Source organism: Camelus dromedarius, chromosome 36 (genome assembly GCF_036321535.1).
Source record: "Camelus dromedarius isolate mCamDro1 chromosome 36, mCamDro1.pat, whole genome shotgun sequence".
Classification (NCBI taxonomy): Eukaryota; Metazoa; Chordata; class Mammalia; order Artiodactyla; family Camelidae; genus Camelus; species Camelus dromedarius.
Window position 1 is genome coordinate 12,795,995 of NC_087471.1, and position 12,288 is coordinate 12,808,282.

The window sequence follows — 12,288 nt, forward strand, 5'->3', positions numbered from 1 at the left end:
GGAGAGAGAACTTTGCAGGATAGAAGCCAGCTTCCTGGGTGACCTTCAGTCCCCAGTGTGCATCCTCTTGAAGGGAGGTTGGGCATCGCCATCAGAGTGGGCGCACCTACCCTCGGTAACTTCGCTCCAGGCCTCCCTTAGAAGTGCCTGTGCAGTCAAGGGAGTGCAGGGAGGTTGTTCTGAAGCACGATTTACAGTCACAGAGACTCAGAAACAAGCTGGCTGTCCACAAGTGGAGTTAAAGTCGCGTGGAAAGGTCTCCAAGGTACTGACAACTGATTTTTTTTAATCTGGATGTAAAATTCACATAACAGAACATCAACCATCAGCCGTTTAAAAGCGCCCAGTTCAGTGGCGCCCAGGACACTTGCTGTGCCGTCCGCCAGCTGGTCTAGGTACAGATGGACGCTGCCATCACTGTGGAAGGAAACGCCTTCCCAGTCACAGTCCCTCCCACCACCCGAGAAATGACTTAAATGTCAGCGCAGTACGTGTAGGATTATCCCACGGATGTATAAACCTACCCCACCCCCACCCCTGCCGCCCCAAGCTCTGTCCCGTGAGCCCAGGGCACACAGAGTCATGGTGACCACTCCATGGTTCAGGTCCCACCCCGGCTGGCCGTTCATCTCTGCGCCCCTGTTCCCAGGGTCGGGAAGGGGGAGACAGTGGTCCCTGCAGAGAGGGAGGAACGTCTACTTCTGTGCTATTTGATTTATTTATTTTCTTGGCCACAATCGTGAGCAAATATTCTGCTTCCCCCTCAGGGAGCAGGTGTGCTGAGCACACATCCCAGATTAATGGCTGCCCCATCCCGGGCTCACTGATTCTTCATGCAGAGGCTGTCGGGCGATGCGGGGTCTTGGGCAAATACCCTGACAGTCAGTCCTTTCAGCCTCCTCGTGGGCACAGCAGAAAGGTGGGCCTTAGTAGCAGCCAGATTCCGACTATCAAGGCCCATGTGAATATCTGTTTTTGAATGACATCGAAATCAAGGCCCAGGAGGCAATGTGAGAGCAAGACAAGGGTGTCTGCAGAGCTGGGAGACCCACGGGGGAGGGAGGGGGAGGAGTGAGGGAGGGGAGGGGGAGGGGGAAGAGAGAGGGAGGAGGAAGGAGGAGAGGAGGAAGGGGAAAGAGGGAGGGGGAGGGAGGGGGAGGGAAGGGAGGAGGGGGAGGGAAGAATGAAGAAAAGAAGAAAGAGACCAGGATAGGGTAAATGGGGACAAAGAAGAAAGGTTGGTGAGGGCGTGCAAAGAGTGGGCAGCGGCGGGGAGACCAGCTTGGGCTTCAGCTCTAAACAGTTCAAGTTCAAACAGAGTGAGTGTAAGGCATTTCAGCCAACAATTAGAAAGAGGAAATTAGGACACTGTGTGTCCCTGTTTCTATGGGGTCCTACTGGCCGTGCCCTCATCTGGGGCTCCTTCTGTGTCCCCATGCAGCCAGCACGGCGGTCCATCCCCATGTCCCTGCAGAGACCCAGAACCACAGCCCCCAGGGAACCTCAGCTTTATTTCTGCATCTGAGCCAGCCCTGAGCAGACCCAGCTGCTGGCCGTCTGTCCAGTTTGGGAAGATTTATTGGGTGTGGAGATGGGAAACAGAGAGCTCTTGTCCAAGCTCCCGATCAGGAGAGGGGGCACCGCAGGCCTTGCAGGACGAGAGGCCAGGATCGCACTGGCACTGCCGTTTCAAAGGGAATATTTTACACCTCAAACGCGGCAGAGCCACCGGAAAACGAGGTCGCTACACTGCATCTCGCGAGCACGGATTTGCACATATTTAAAGAATGTTTTGTAGGCTTCTGTGGCTTTAGTGAAGTGATTGAAAAGGGTTACGCAGGGCTTGGCGTCTTCAAAATGACGGTTCTGCTTCTGATAACTCCCCCGAAAAATTAAATGTGTTGTGAAGGATAAATTACAGCTTGATGTGAGTTGTCTCGTTAAAATGTCATTCCTCTTCCCCAGCAACCTCCTTCCCGTCTCATTAACCCAGCTGACTGGGTCTCTCCAGACAATTATGATGGTGATTTACCACCTTTCTGCTCAGTTGTTCCTGGGAGCTGGGGCGGGGTTGGGAGGGCGGTCCCCTGGTCCACATCTGGTGGAGGGACCGTCAAGTCGCAGCTGCAGCGTTAAACGCAGCAGGCGACGGCAGAGCCAGGAAAGCGTTTGCACTGCTGTTACGCGCGGAGATATACAACGAGATTTATTTGCCACAATCTGACCGAGAAAATTGAGTCCTGGGAGTCGATGTCCCAGAAGACCTTTCAAGTCAGCCAGGAGTTACCGCGGGACGTGACTCACGGCAGAAGAGGAAGGAATCGGAGGAGAAAAAAACAGCTTTGACAGTTTCTGTGGCCACCGTCAGGATAAAGGGGTGGACCGGTTTGTACAACATGTCTCCCCGGTCCACTGCTCCGAACAGTTGGATACCTTGGGGTCTTATATTGATGCATGATTCAGTTTTTTGCCTTTTTTAAAGATGCACAGATTTGATGCCAGGTAAACAAAACCACCCAGTGGCTCTTTCTTTTTCCCGGAAGGTTTAATCCTAATAAATGATTTCAAATAACTGGGATGGTTCTTCTACAGTTTCACATTTTATTTCTTTGATTTTCTGAAAATTACTATTGAAATTTGAATTTGACGACACAGCCCTTCCCCAGCTGATATTTTAAAATTAGAGTGGAAATTAGAAGTTTCCCCTCAATTTCATTTACTTGGGTGTTGGTTCAGCAGCCAGTGTGTGTCGCCGTTTTCCTGTGCGTCTGGCGTTGCTGTGCTACGTTCAGAGAGATGCTTGTTACTCTCAGCTGGTGCAGCTTGTTCCCACAATACTTCAAGTCTATACATGTTTACAAACTACCAGAGACTGCAGGTAAAGCTTAAAAAAAAAAAAAGTGAAGGTTCATGAATATACGAGGACTTTGCAGAATCAGAGGAGCCCTTTCGCTGCAGGGCTAACTTCCGGGCTTTGAAGAAGCCAGGATCTGAGCCCAGGACGCCAGGGGAGGGAAACCGCACTCCTCCAGGGTCCTCTATGCTCCGCCCAAGATGCTCCCACACCTGCTTCCGCCACTTGGCTGAGAGTGATTTTATTTTGAAAAGTTCTAGCCATCCGGACTCCCTGTTCTGCTCTTGAGATTTTTGTCCCTAATCTACGGCCACTCCCAGGAATAACCAGATGACAACTTTGAGAGGGAAAACTTCTGACAGCTTTACTGCCCGCTCCAGGCAGAAATGAGGGGTGGCCATGGTGCCGAGGGTAGCGGGCACTTAAGTCACCGCCTTGTCTACAGCAACCGAGTGCCTCCCTCCCCTGGAAGAGTTTGTGCAGAATTTTGTGAGCATCTCTTGTCTGCTTGCTGTGAGGTTGTACAACTTATTTTTCTGGAAAAAGCACATACGGCTTTCGTGTAACTTGCTTAATAGTCACCGTGTGGTAATTTCATCTTTGTTTTCTCAAGAGAGGTGGGAAAAAATGATTGTGTGGCAGATGTCAGAGTCCTTCGTTGCCCCATCAAGGGTAACTGGATTGAGAATTTCTCAAAACAATGGCATTGACTTAACAATTCCCATCTGCACTCTGTTTACATTTTATCTTATTTTTTGACCCATTGCTCTGCTTGAACCAGACTCTCAAGTTCGTTTCTAACTAAAATTCTGAAGATGTTTTCATTGTCAAGTCCGGAGGAGATGTGTTGACAGATTGTTCTCTGCTTCCTCCTCTGCACCCCGAACTCGCCCCCCAAACTCCCCCCCCCTTTCTGTGGTTGTGCCACCTCGACTTTAATAAGGCAAAGTTTCTGTCCAGCTTAACCCGAATGAGAAATTGTAAGGAAGATGACTGTAGAGTCCATTCAGGAAAAATATCCAGAGAGTCAGTCAATTGTCTCTTTTTCTTTTTATTACGACTGATTTTTTAAGAAGCTTTTATTTTGAAATCATTGTAGGTTCACAGAAAGTACGGAAACTAACGCAGAGGCTCCCATGCCCTCCTCCCCCATGTTACCCCGACTGTGACACCTCAGGGAGCCACAGCCCAGCGCCAAGCCGGTGGGCGCTTCATGCGCTGGGAGCCTTACTTGGTTTCTGCCAGTTTGCACAGGCGCTGGTGCACGTGTGTGTGTGTCTACATGTGAGAATGGCCTTTTCACTCAGCCCAGCATCCTGGGGTCCATCCCATGGAAGTTCCAGAGTCTGGTAACCGCTCACTCTCAGAAAGACGTGTGGGTTGCTTCCAGGTGTTCGCAATTACAAATTGAGCTGCTGTGAACATAGGTTTTTGTGTACGTATTTGGCCACGTCCGGAGATGTCACTGGTTGTCACAACTGGGGGTGTGTGTGCTACCGGCATCCAGCCCAGCACTCTGCGATGCCTGGGGTGGACTGGTACGGGGAGTTACCCCGCCATGACGTCAGCACCACGGTGGAGAATCCCGTCTCGGGGACGGGTCTCCGCAAAGCCCTAGTCCCCTGCGTGCACGCACATGGCCTGCAGCCTGTGTGACGTCATCCAGCAGACAGCATCCTTGTGGCTCGGTCGTAGGAAAGGACAGCGTGAATGGTCCTGCTGTATGGTCAGCTGGGGCTGCCGGGACAGGATCCCACAGATTTGGGGGCTTAAACCACAGAAATGTATTTCCTCGGAGTTCTGGAGCCTAGGGGCATGAGATCCAGGTGCCTTCCCTGGGCTTGGGGACGGCGGCCTCCTCTCTGTGTCACACGGCCTTTCCACCCTGTGTGCCCAGGGGAAGGAGGGAGAGACTGACAGGAGGCTGGCGTCTCTCCTTCTTCTAAAAGGACGCCAGTCCTGTGGGATGAGGGCCACACCCTTGCTGTAGACTGAAGTCTGTCCCCTCCACATTCATGTGGAGAAATCTCAACCCCCCGAGGGATGTTGTGAGGAGGGGCCTCTGGAGATGCTCAGGTCTGGAGAGCAGAGCCCCTGGGGGTGGGATTAGTGCCCTGACACAAGAGACGACAGACAGCCTCCTGCCCCCACGACTGTCTGTGAACTGGAAGTGGATTCTCAGCGGACACTGAATCTGCCTGGATCTCGCTGGCCTACAGAGCTGTGAGAAACACCTCTCTGTGGTTTACAAGACACCTGGTCTGCGATGTTCTCTTGCCGCGGCCCCCACGGACTCCGGCAGCCCTGGTGGCCTGTTTTCACCCTGGTTACCTCCCAAAAGGCCCTGCTCCGAAGACAGCCCCGTGGAAGGCCAGGGCGTCAGCATCTGAACCCAGGGACACAGTTCAGTCCATGCGCCCCTCCACGTTGGAGGCCGGTTTGAGTTCAGAGTTGTGTGTCTGCGAGGTAAGTGCCCAGGGTGGTCCCTGACGCCTGCGGATGAGGGACCACAGGCCGGGACCATTCAAAGAGGTCCGCAGTCACATGGCGCAACCCGGAAATGCAGGAGGCGTGACTTAAGCCCATTGCGGGTGTGGATGCACAGGGTGGAGTCTGCCTGTCCCGGAGCACGTGGAGTCCCCGCGAGTCAGGGCTGCCAGCCGGAGTCCACCAGGGAGGGGGAGCGAGCCACAGACCTGTCAGCCTGAGGAGCGGGGACCAGGCAGGGAAGCTCAGGGGAGTCTGGGAAACTAGGCAGGTGAGCTGAGTCTCCAGCCCGAGGGCGGAGGAAGAACCAGCCTCCAGGCGGAGGGGTCAGAGGACTGAGGCCGGCCTCGGAGCTCCTTCTGGGACACTGAGCTCCGTTCGTGTGGCCTGGCCCTGGGGGCTTAATCTTAAGTATCCAGAGCTGGCCTTACACCATCAGAAAACTCGGAGCAGATTAAAGAAAAACGAATTTCATGAAACTTCAGACATTATACTGTCTCGTGGTACTTCTGGGTGAAACGGCTGAGCTAAGTGATCTCATGGAGGAGAAATACCAACTCTGCCTTCAGTAACGACCTCCTCCATCCATTACAGGGAACTCTGAGACTAGGATTTGTATCCTCCAGGTAGAAACAAAGCTGCCTCTTCGTTGACCCCGCAGCACACTGATGGGTGGTAGCTATAGTTAAGCACTTTGTCACATTTCTTCGTCTTTATTCTTTCACTTTATGAACATGTGTCCTCAGAGGAGACTTCTCTGGGCTCAGACCCCCAACACTGGGTCCAAGCCCCCCCTCCCCAGCAGCCTGGACTCCCCTTTGCATGCCTTCCCACTGTTGCAATGAAATAGCAATTGCATGATTCGTGGTTTAATGCCCGTCTTCCTTGCCAGAGTGTTTCCCCAGTGAAAGCAGCCACCAGGTCTGTTTTAACCATAGCTACATCTAACTCTGGTTCTGGCCCACAGCAATAAATTCTTTTTAAGTGAGTTATTTCACTCCCTTGTTTATTCCTCCATTAGCTAATACCCCTAGTGTTCACGAGCCCTAGGAATTGTGCTACTGACAGGGAAACCAAACTCAATGTGATCGTGTCTGCAAAGAGCTCACAGCTGAGTGCAGAGGGTTCTTCGCCCGAGCAGGTGAAACTTCCCCTCGAGAGCCTGATGAGAGAAGCGGTCCCTCTCCCCGGGAACTACTCATTTTAAACGGAGGCAAGATTTCATATGTGGCTTGTGATGGACACAGACCCCTGCAAGTCTATTCACTGTCTTCCTACAATTCCCTGAATTCCGAGGTCGGGATCCCTCCAGGCAGCACAGACTTAAAGACACATGCAGGTTAAGGAGAGGGATGAAGGAGGATGTCAGCGGGCCCCGCTGTGTCATGACAGGCGTCCCGTGAGAGATGCTTGAGCCACATGGTCACCAGAAGTGTGAGCACCGGGGTGGTGCCGACGGCGTCTGGGAAAGCAAGGAGGTGGGGGGCGGACGTGTCTCCATGGAGCTGCGGCACCTTGTCCGCTAGGAAGGCGTGATGGGCAGAGCAGGCGGGCGAGGGGACAGGAGGCTGCGCGGCGGCCGGGTCGGGGGGAGGGGGGGGGGGGGACTCGGCTCTGCCCTGCGCTGGGAGGAGCTGCTGCACAGAGAGCCTCGCTCGCGGAGGGAGAGGTCGGGCTCGACTTCCGACGGCGCCCTCTGGCGGGGGCGCGGGGACAGGCTGGAGGGCGTACGGGTCGTTCCGGCCCGGGGCCTGGACGCAGGTCCGGCTGCGGGGCCCAGGAGAGGGCTCAAGCTCAGCGGGGCTTGGGACCGGCTGGTGGCGGAGGGCGTGCGGGAGGGGGAGCAACTCAAGTGTTTGCCCAGAGCGGCAGTGTCCACGGGCGCAGGGTCACACGTCTCCGGGGCGACTGCAGTTCAGCACAAGTGCCCGCAGGACGCACTCCTTTCCCTCAGAAATAAGATAAGCCTTTGCGAGTGATGCAAGCACACTCCTTGCAGCTTGGATGACGCGGCAGATTGGACAGAAGAATGTCAAGAGAAAACCAGCTCGGCTTTTAATCACGAAAGTCGTATCTGCGGCCTCGCCGAGGCCGCCCGCTGACCCTCCTCCCTGACAGCGCGCGGGCTGAGCCGGGAGCCAGGCTGTGCGCGCGCGTCCGGCGCTGCCGGTCCCGCCGCTGCTGACGGCCTGGGAGAAGCTGGGGAGCGGCTGGTTGGAGACGCTTAGTGCAGTGTTGTCATGTAAAGAGGGCTCCCCCAGATATCAAGTCGTTAACTATGAATTTCTTACAAATAAACTTACATAGCTTAGGAATCTATAAATAGATTACTATAAATCTTGACTTACAGTAAAAATACCCATGAAAGAAACCCACTTACAATCAGCTACAGTTTCAAGCTTCATATTCCGGACAGTGGGCTTTCAATGAATTTTTTAAATAACAGCTTTATTGAGATGTAACTCACACACGATATAATTCACCCGTGTGAAGTGTGCGCAGTACTTCCAATTAATTTTTACTTACTTTAAAAAACTATTTTTTTCTAAAATTCTTTTTGCAATGAAAAGGCATTCCTTTTGTAACAAGAGGAAATAATGCAAATTATGTATATTTTAAAAATGTGTAAAATAGTCATTATACACAAGGAATTTTCTCGGGTGTCTCCAATTATTGGAGTCAAGAGAATATACATTCTTATGTTGGTTTAAAGCATAAAATATGGTCAGTATGTTATTACAAAAGTGACAAGTGGGGTGATGACAACAGTCTAGATGAAGGTGTCTCATCCTGGTGGCTTTCTTCCCTGTCCAGCTGCGGAAGGAGACCCGGTTTAATTTACAGACCCTCACTCCCCGGAGGGGAGGGTAGAGTGCGTGCCTAGCATGCACGAGGTCCAGGGTTCAATCCCCAGCACCTCCTCTAAAAAAATAAACAAACCTAATTACCTACCCCACCCCTGCCAAAATAAAATAATTTTAAAAAATACATCCTGAACCTCACTCTACTCTCAAGGGGTCAGGGAGGACCTTTCCCTGCCGCAGCCCTCCCGGCCGATGGTGGATATGCTGCATGAGCGCCTCCCCTGGGACAGAGGCGGCATTGCACTAAGAGGCGGAGGAACTGTCCTGGGGTTTCAGTTGAAGCAGGTGGCAAAAGAAAAGCTCCCACTCCCATGAGTGTGTACACGCACTGAGGAACACTGGAAGGCTTTGAGAATTTGGTTGTCACCTCACATCCTATGTTCGTAATCTTTGTGGTAGATGCAATAGATCTAAAAACTGTGATTTTTGCTAAAACAATGCGGAGAAGAAATATGACCCTTTTCCTACTGAAACTGACAGAAATCTTTACGAGGAAGGAACTTTTCTGGTTTGCCCTACGGTGCTGGATGCCAGGGATATGAGCGGCATTTAGACGGACCCATAGATTGGTAACTTGTCTAAAACAGGTTTTCTAAGATTGCACATGTGTGTATAGAGGCAGAGTGGCTTAGACAATGTGGTCTAACCCATCTGATGTCACTACTAAAGCGTGTTCTTAAATTCAGCTTTTATCTTGTGATTTCTGGGGCTGCAGTCCCTTCCTATTTAATGCCTGCATCTGGTTTTAAAGTCTCTGTAATCCAGCACCATCCCAACTTTCCTGCAATCAGGCATATCTCATCATTGTTTCAAATATACAAAGACCCAATCTCGCACCTGTTTGCTTGTATTGTTTAAATTCCTATTGCGTTCCCTTCTGTTGAAGTCCGTTTTGGTGTTGTGTCCTCTAGATGCTATAAAACAGCCTTACAATGTTTTTTCATGAGGAGTAAAGCCCACTCTAATGCTCAGTGCGACTTTTATGAGGGTCCAGGAGGAGGAATCAGAACTCAGACCTCTTTGTGGTACAACCAGTATACTCATTTCTTATAGAATTACTACATGTAATTAATCGTTTCCTTATTTGCTTTGGCCACTAGGAAACTCGGAATCATATATACATCTCTTCTTTAGTACTAAACAGATTCTTGTAACATAGCTTGATTTTTATAACTTGTCCACTGACCCTATGTCATTGTTCTTGCCTGGACGGGTGAGGGTGGTGCCCTTTGCCTTTTAAAATTTACCCACTTTTTTTTTTTAAGAGATCACACATTTGTTAATCTGACAGTCCCTGTGGGTCAGGAATCCTCGTGTGTCGCTTGGTTTCTGTGTGTGTCTGGTGCTGAATTCTCATCCAAGGATTGGGTCCTCTGCCAATCTCACTGTTGGCAGAAACCACTTCCTTGCCTCTGTGGAACTGGAGTCCTTGTTCTCTTGCTGATTTTAAGCTGGGGCTTGCTCTCAGCCTCCAATTAGCTGTTCACAGCGTAGCTGTCGGCTTTCTTCCTTGAGGCCAGCAGGAACACAGCTCAGACCCTGGGTCCCCCTCATGCCTCAACGTCTTTGACTTCCTTCTCTGCCACCAGAGAAAATGCCCTGCCTTAATGGCATCGCCTGATTAGAACAGGCTCATCCGGATAATCTATGCATTTTAAAATTAATTGAATTGGGATTTAGTTACATCTTCAAATTCCTCCAGTGGTTCCTAGGTGATTGTTGGATTGAATAGCTGGGCTGGAGGAGGAGGGTCATCTCTAGGATTCCGCTAATCACAACCCCCAGTAGGAGGACGGTCCAGCAGGGGAAGGGAACCAGGAGGGTCTCTATACACAGCCATGGGGTGATATCCAAGATTTATTATTATCCTGAAAAGAGCAAGGTGTGGAACAATATTTAAATAGTGTCCAAACTTTGTATAACAAAGAGGGTGAAGCAGGAAAGACATGTGCATTTTCCAGTATTTTTTAAAAGAAAGACTGGAAGGATAAATAAATAATTAACCAAAATGACATTTTATAGGGATGGGAAGAGAACAGGAAACAGAGACAAGGGTGAAAGCTATGCTTCACTGAACATATCTACTTTCTTGTTTATACTTAGGAACCATGCAAATGTTTTATATAATTAAAAGACAAAAGCAAATAAAAAGCATAAAGCAATTTCTAAAAATTAAAAACAACCTGGTATAACTTCTCAGAGTAGAAATATTTAAAGTGCTCTTAAGTCACAGTATTTTGACAGTATTGCTATCTACTTTAGGGACAAAAACAACTCCATTTAGAAACCTTAAACTGCATTCTTGTTGTCAATGTTATTACATATATTGCTGGCATTGTTTTTTCCCCAATTTTAGAAATCGTGGTAAAATACACATAGAATTTACTATCCTAATCAATTTTCCTTTTTTTAAAAAAAAAATTGCAGTATAGTCAGTTTACAGTGTTGCGTGAATTCTGTTGTGTCAATTTCTGGTGTATAGCTAATCTTAACCATTTTTAAGCCTGCAGCTCAGGAGAATTAACACTCCTATCGTAAAATCCATCATCACCATGCCTCTCTTGAATACTTCTTCTCTTGCAAAACTGAAACATTAGCCCCTTTAAACTCTGCATTCGTCCTCCTCCCCAGCCTCTGGCAATCACCATTCCATTTTGTCTGTATTAAGTCTGTATGACCGACCACTCTGAGTACCTCACATAGGTGGAATCATACAGTATTTGTCATTTCGTGACTGGGCTTATTTCATTTAGCGTAACTTCTGCAAGGTTCATCCATGTTGCAGCACAATGCAGAATCTCCTTTTTAAGGCTGAGTAGTATTCGTGTGTGTGTGTGTGTGTGTGTGTGTGTGTGTGTGTGTGTGTGTGTGTGTACTACATTTTGCTTATCTATCACCCATCAATGGTCCCTTGGGTTGCTTCCACGTTCTAGCTATTATGAATAATGCTGTTATAAACATGGATTTACAAATACTTTTTTTACAAATACTATTTTGAGAACCTGCTTTCAGTCCTTTTAAGCATATACCCAGGAGTGGAATTCCTGGATTGTACGGTAATATTTTTGAGGAACCACCATACTGTTTCCAGAGCTACTGTACCAGTTTATATTCCCACCAACAGTGCACAAGGATTCTAGTTTCCCCACATCCTTGTCAACCCTTATTGTTCTTTTAACAGTAGCCATCCAAAGGGGTGTAAGATTTTACCATGTATTTTTGCAGCCATTTTAAATCCCTTTTGGATCTAGGTGGGACAGAAATGATGTTCAATTTGCTTATGTGTTTCGTTTTTTTCCCGTGGCTCTTCCCCTGCCTTCTTTCAGTCTGCAATCCAGTTTCTCTTTGCATTTCTTCATTCTTCCTTGACCTCCCTGTCCTCCGAGCTGTTAATTCTGTTTCAGGTGTAGTTGCCCTGTTTCCCCAGGTGGTCTACGATTTACACTTTTCTGAAACATTTAACATAATGATATGGTATCAAGCAGACTTGTCACAAGCGCTGACCTTCGGCTTGTTGACTCCGAGGGCACGCAGCACATCCTTTTTCAGAACTGCAGGAGCCTATCTGTGTGTCTGCAGCAGCCGGCAACGTTCGTGCTGTGGATCCGGCAAGGCTCGTCGCTCAGCTGCCATCCTCGAGCTCCTTCTGTTCTTGACGGAGCACCTGCCTCTGCAAAGGCAGCCTTCGAGGTGAACGGTGGGCCCGGGGGCGCGGAGAGGGGCAGGTAGGACGGGCCCGGTCAGCCTTATCTGGTCCCCCTCCCTCACGGGGGGGTACCTCGGGTCTCAGGTAGACAGTTTGGAGAGTACGCTGGATACAAATGCGGTGATTGACGTGTCCCGCCTGGCAGGGTCCAGCAGGACGCCCGTGGCCCAGGCTACAGGGGCGCCCTCACGGCCTCAAGGTGCTCACCCGGCGGGCACCGCGCCCACGCCGCTTCCGCCCGCGCCGAGACCACAAGTCCCAGCATGCAGCGCAGCCCCTTCCGGCCCAACTGTCACATCGGGTCTCTCAGGCGGGTGCTCGCGTCCGCGGAGGGCGGGGCGCCCAGAGCCCCGCGCGCGCTGACGTAGACTCGCCGA